Below are 7,169 nucleotides of genomic sequence, written 5' to 3' on the forward strand. Positions count from 1 at the left end.
CCAGATTAAAACAACTACCCGGCATTACTAACTCTAGTAGATAAAAGTGTGTTTCAGAGCTAACCATGTGCATTTATAGTTGGTCGATAAATGAGTTGCACCCTAATATTATACTCAACTTAGTAAAACCACATCTATGTCTGCTAACACTACTATTGTGGGACGTCTGAATTTGTGTCTATGTTCTAGGACCTGACGTAGGGTGAATATCTGGTCTATGCAACCACGTCCAGGTCGAAAACCAGCTTGGTTTTCTCTAGTCTGCTCTTCACGAGCTTTGGTTAGGCGACCTAGTATTATTGAAGCTAATATTTTAGACACTATATTAGTCAAACTGATCCCTCTGTGATTGTCACAAGAGGACTTTTGTCCTTTCTTATAAACTGGCACAATCAGTGATTGGGACCAGTCAGATGGAATTACGTCCAGTTCCCAGATTCTACCTAAGACCTCAGTCAATCTCACTGCTAGTACTGGACCACCATCCTTAAAAATCTCAGGGGTCAACCTGTCAGGGCCTGCTGCTCTCCCTCGCTTCAGATTTCCTATAGCTTTTTCAACCTCACAGAGGGTTGGAGGACTTACATCAATTTGCCATTCAGGACGACTGGGGATCGTGGGTAATTGAAGTGTGGCTGAAGGCCAGTTGAACTGATCCCTAAAGTGTTCTGCCCATCGATCCAACCTCCTGGATTGAGAATGAATTATATGCCCATCTTTATCTGAGATGGTTTCACTGATATTCGGGTTCCTAATACCGGTTTCTTTAACGAGTCTGAATAGCTGCCTACTGTTACCTATTGCCGCTGCCTTTTCCATCTCTCTTGCTTTCGCTACCCACCACTGTTCACGATCATTACGTAGACTTCTTATAAGCCTGCGCTTAAGTTGACTCCGCTCTTCGTTATGCTCAGAGCCAGGTGGGATGAGTTTACGAGCATCTATCAGTGCGGTAGATGCTGCCGAGATCCATTGTTTCTCCCTAACGTTATGGTTTACCTTATTAGCGGATATCACTGCTGATTCCACAGCTTTTCGGATGTCATTCCACGCTGCCTCGGGGTGGACACAACTTACATGGCTGCCTAACTGTTTTTCTAGTTGTTCCTGAAATATATTCTTAGCTTGCCTACCATTAAGTAGAACCCTTAGAGGCTTCCCTGCAGTGTCTTTCCTACGTCCAGTAAGACGCAGACAAATACGTGCTCGCACTAGAGCATGATCTGAATCTAAGCATGTGCCCCAGAATGAGCGACAGTCTTCTATCGAGCCCCTCCATCGGTGGCTGATAGCGATGTGATCTAATTGGGTCCAACGTTGGGACGAATTCGGGGGTCGCCAGGTCAAAAGATGTTTTTCCTTATGCTTAAAGTTAGTATTTGCAAGAAATAGGCGGTTATCTGAGCATAGCTGCAACAGACGGTCGCCATTATCTGTTCTTTTCGCCATGACACCATAAGATCCACCCAGGTGTCCTTCCCTTTCACTTAGTTTACCTACTTGAGCATTAAAGTCACCTGCTACTATTACTACATCAGAACGCCTAGCTTCTCGGAGAAGGTCAGAAAGTTTCCTGTAGAACTCATCTTTTATATCGTCTGAGCTGCAGTCAGTGGGAGAGTAGGCAGAGACGACGAAGAGGCAACGACGAATTTCCCTATCTTTCCGAGTCCTTACTGATCCGTTTAGTCGAACAGCGCATAGACGACTGTCTACTGGGATCCAGTCTAAAAGAGCTAGTTCTGCCCTAGGACTTAATGCTATACCTACTCCAGCGAGGCCACGGGAAGCAGCGTCAGGGCTTCCAGATACACGGAGCGTGTATCGAGATGAAACTTTATTTTGATTAGGTGCGGTCAAATGAATGACACTACTCGGATCTTGTATGCGCGTTTCGGAGACGCAGCACACATCGATGGTGTAAGATTCTAGAGTTCTAGCTAAGGAAGCCTGTTGTCCTATTTGGCACAATGTTCGGACATTAAAAGTTCCTATATGTAGTTTAGAGCGTGGTTTCAAGAGACCAGGAATAACGTTCTGTGTACTCGAATCGTTTGCCCTAGCGGTGCGACGCGATAAAAGGACGTGGGAAGGGTTAGTCGAGGAGATAACAGAGTTATTAGGTGTAGGAAGGATTTGAAAGCGACCAACTTGGTCTTGTGTGCAGTTAAGGGAATAATTGAATAATTGATTCTTTCGAAATCAAGTCTCCAATGAACTTATTGAATCTTTGAACGCTTTACATAGATTTCTAATTTCATATGTTGTTTGTAAGTGATTTCAGTCAACGATTTGTCTATTATACATTAATTTCTCTGACAGACAAAACACTGGATAGAATGTTATCCAAACAAAAAGAGCAAGGCAAGTGAATAATTTCATTCTTAAAGCAAGTGTTATTTTAAGCAAAGGTGGATAGTGGCTGGCAGTGGAATCTAGGACGCGCGTTTCGTCCTATTTGTGACTCGTCAGCTGGATGTATCTGCATATCAGAAATGATGTTCACCTTTATTGGTTTGTGAATTAAGGCAATATCGACAAAATGCGGACAGTATACATATAAGCCAATAAGAGACTGATCAATTGCAGTCCTAAACATTAATGGGAAGATTCAAATAAACAATACCAAGTGAATTCAAATTTCATATTATTTTTCATTTGTTTGATTGTTTTATAATAGTGACTGTGTTTTCAATCTATAAATTATCTAAGATTGCATAATAGTTGAAAAACAACTCAATGATTTCACCGTTCATTAGATTGTTACATTAAGTAGTATGAGTTAACTAGTTGAAATATGAAGCCTTTATTATTGTTTCATTATAGATAAGCGCTAACCAAACAAAATGATATGCTCATATATAATCGTACAATATATTAAAGTTATATTCAGTAGAATGAATACACTCTAGCGTACAATGTTTATTCTATTAACTAATCTTATGAATTGTAATTTTACCTAATGTTCAATTTGATTTGATAAAGTTCTTGGTAGTGATTTCAATACATGTACATTCCAAGTACTTGCTATCGAATTATAAGTCGTCTAAATGATTCGAAAACAATTAAAACTATACTTTCTAGTAATGTAGTGTAATACACTTTCAAGCATCTTGTTTCTACGTTCTGTTTAATATGTAGACGTTTTTTAAAGTTATTCATTCCTTTATAACATCTGATATTTACATACATATTTTCATTTATTGATAGTTTGTTTGAAGCAATTGCTATTCGCCTACCAAACGTCATGGTTCATTTTATAAAGGGAAGAAATAGCTTGTAAATATTACTGATGAAAAAGTAACAAATGAAACATAAGTTTTTATTCAGAATAATCTAATATTAATGAGCTTTAAATCAAGATAAAATCATAATTTCACGATTTTGTATTCCTGAAAAAATGACTTTTTATTCAAGATTTATTCTTAAAAGGGATATGAAAAGGCCTTCTATTTGTGGATTGTTGTCAAATTATAAAGGATAGTGCCGAAAGCTGTCGATGTAAAAATCTTACAAAAAAAGGTATGAAGATGATGAATTTGTTAGTACTCTTGAAGATAGTTAAATGTAAATCTAAATAAAGTGTACTATTTGTCGGTAATCATAAATCTAATTTGAAGCGATGATATTAGGAATGGTTATATGATACAATGGTTTGAATAATTTTTTCTGATTAGCGTTTTTTTAGCGAGTTGGTTTTCTACAGGATGGGGTCGCTAGCCCCATGCCCGACCCTCCTCCTTTATCCGGTCTTGGGACCGGCAGTAGCCCTCGGAGGAACTACAGGCGGAGTTCAGCAGCAGCATATTTACAACTGAAGAACATCTGAAATTTGTCAACCAACACCAAAGTCAGAATTTTCATTACAAAAGTCAAGACAGTTCTACTGTACGGGACGGGAAACTTGGAGAAAATCGAAAGCCATTATCCAGAAGATACGAGTTTTTATTAACAAGTGTCTACGCAAAATACTTCGGATTCTGTTAACCAGACATTATCAGCAACAACCTACTGTGGGAGAGAACAAACCAGATTCCAGTGGAGGAAGAAATGGAGAAGAAGCACTGGAAGTGGATAAGACACACGTTAAGGAAATCAGCCAACTGCGTCACAAGACAAGCCCTCACATGGAATCCTCAAGGCCAAGGGAGAAGAGGAAGACCAAAGAACACATTACGCCGAGAAATGGAGGTAGACATGAGAAGAATGAACAAAAGTTGGACAGAACTAGAAAGGAAGGCCCAGGACAGAGTGGGTTGGAGAATGCTGGTCGGCGGCCTATGCTCCATTGGGAGTAATAGGCGTACGCAAGTAAGGAAGTAAGTTATATGATACAATAAATTGAAATATTTGAAAAATGAGATGTATATTGATAACATATAATTAGTGAACACAAACTCATATTAATGTAAAGGACCAAAGAAATAATTTTATATCTACATTGGTTATTTCAGACTGTATTCAAATAATCTTTAACTGATCAGATGATTGGGTGTCCATTAACATATCAGTTGTCTGCTTTATTCCGAAATATATAATAGGTGTAGGAATTTCAAATATACTGTTGGGACGAAAAGAAAATGTGAGAGCGACAAACCCTGGAAACTAATTTTCGGTAGATCAGTGTAATAATAAATGCTTGATAAGTCTTTTGTGTTCTCCTAAATGTTAGCGATCATTTGACCTATTGATCGTTGTTGTACTCTTTTTCTGTTTTCAAATTTTTTTAATCGATTTCTAAATTTGCTCTTTTGATGTTGTATCGCAAATATACCAGTTGGAAATATGTTATATTTTCTTATCATGGTTATATGTTGTCCTTTAATTCACGTACATAACCATGTGAACTTTTGATTTAAATATATAGAGGTTATATTGGCGATTTTATTTTTCTGTTCTGACTGAGACTTGGGAATAGAGGAATTCTACGTAAGCCCATAAGCGTCAGTATATCGAATCACCGGGTCGGGACGTCAATATTATTGGTTCAAACATACCATTTCAAAGTCAAATCACAGATACAGCAAAACGTCTACGTTTACACCTACCTTATATTTCAGACGTTTAAGCTATGTACAATTTGAAACCAGAAAAATAGCTTTTGAGAACAATTTCTTAAATGTTACCACTAATGTTATTAATTACAATTATTACATCTTCATTTCATGTTCTCTCCATTCTTACTACATGTAACTCATTGTTACTTTCTTAATAAAAACAACATACAATAACTATGTTTACTTTAAGGTATAATTTCTTGCTGTTCTAACAATATCTTAATCCCCCTCACATGAAAACTATGTAGTTATTTTTCAGTTTATATCTCATCATACTACTATTTTAGTACATATATATATATATATATATATATACAAGTTATAGTTTTATGCAATAATATCCCCCCCTCTGATAAAGATAAATTGATGTATATCCTTCCCTTTTAATTATGTCGAAGTGATAAATCCATGTTGATATAATGAACAAACTTGTTATCAATAAATCTGATCTGTATCTATGTATGTAAACCTGTATAGTTTATGTAAATCCGACCGTAGATAATGAGGGACACTTCCTTTTTAAAACTTTATATTTCATATCAAAATAATTATCATCACATTAAAGTAATACGATTTTACATTCAATATTTTTATAATACAAATGTCTTGAAAATAACATAGAGTATCTTAGTTAAAACTTTGTCGAGAATAAACAAAGTTCTTTCATTTTTTAATCATCAACTATATTTAATTGTCGTTGTAACAAAACATAAAGTTCCGATGAAATTCAAGGGAGTGATTACTTTAAACTTCCTCAATAATATTATAGTCGTAATAACTCCCTGACATGGCTTTTATAAATATTATTAACACAGTTCTATGCTTGTTATTTTTTTTCATAAAAAACCTGGCTGTTTAATCTAATTAACATCTTAATAGTGTGTACAATCTATGAAGTTGATTTGGATAACTTCTATTTCTAATAACTCAGAATTTGTTTCATAATGGAATCTTTTCTGTAGTGTAAATAAATTAACTATTCGAAATTACATAAACCTAAATTGGTTTCTATCAGAAGGGGGGGGTTTGTAGAGATTCTAGTAATTTTATAGTTAAGTTCATGAGTCAATTAAAGCTAGATCACCATGGAAAACTTGGAAGCACTGGACGGCTGTTTCGTCCTAGTATGAGACTCATCAGCAGTGTGCATCCACGAACACGCCCTCGAGATTCGGATCTCGAACCTATCGTTCTCGCACGCTAACGCTTAGCCTCTAGACTACTCAGCCGGCAACACGGTTGGATGGCGGCTCAGTTTCCTTAAAATAGTAAATAAATGTAAATCAGTTTTTTTATTCCCATGAAATTCACACATACAAGTTTAGAGTATTATTATAAATAAGCTGATTTCGAATGAACAAACTTTTTTTCTGCTTAAATTTTTAGTCCTGTTCCGCTATTTTTTGCAAAGAGTTTTATAAAAAGTTCTGTTGACCTTATCAACGAAACTATTTATAATGTGTTTTTCGATTGATGTGTAGTTTATCAAAAAAAACTTTAATTCTATATCGAGTTCTTGGGACACGTATTGTTATACATGTACTATTCATGATCATAGTAGCGAAAGTTAACGGATCAAGTTACCTGTATCACATTAGGTAGATTAACAGGTCCAACCCTTCAATTGCTAAACATTTACAAACCTAAATACTGCGTTCATTGTCATGATAATGAAAGATTCTATTTCTATTTAAAACATGTGTTGTCTTTAGTAATAGAACTCAGAATCTGAGTCTAGTCCTATTTGAGACTCTTGGATCCTAGTGTTTTTCATCCTGAGAATTAAACTCAGTACCCTTGTATTCAAAAATCCAACGTTATTCACTGAGCCATTGAGTCTGTATAGCCACTAACGTGATCAACACGTTTGAATTTAATTTCATATATAACAATATTAACTAAAAGATATTTCAAACAAATTATTATTCACATACATTTATGACTTTTTTTAAACTTAAAGTTAGCTAAAATAGATTTTTGAATCTCGTTATATTCACTCCATTGATTTCTACGAATAGTATTTATTTTCACAGTTGAAAGCGTGAATCAATGGAAGCTAGACCACCAGGAAAAAACCCGAAGAATTTTGCTGGCGGGGCGACCCCTCTCTCG

Source organism: Schistosoma mansoni, chromosome W, assembly GCF_000237925.1.
Source record: "Schistosoma mansoni strain Puerto Rico chromosome W, complete genome".
NCBI lineage: Eukaryota > Metazoa > Platyhelminthes > Trematoda > Strigeidida > Schistosomatidae > Schistosoma > Schistosoma mansoni.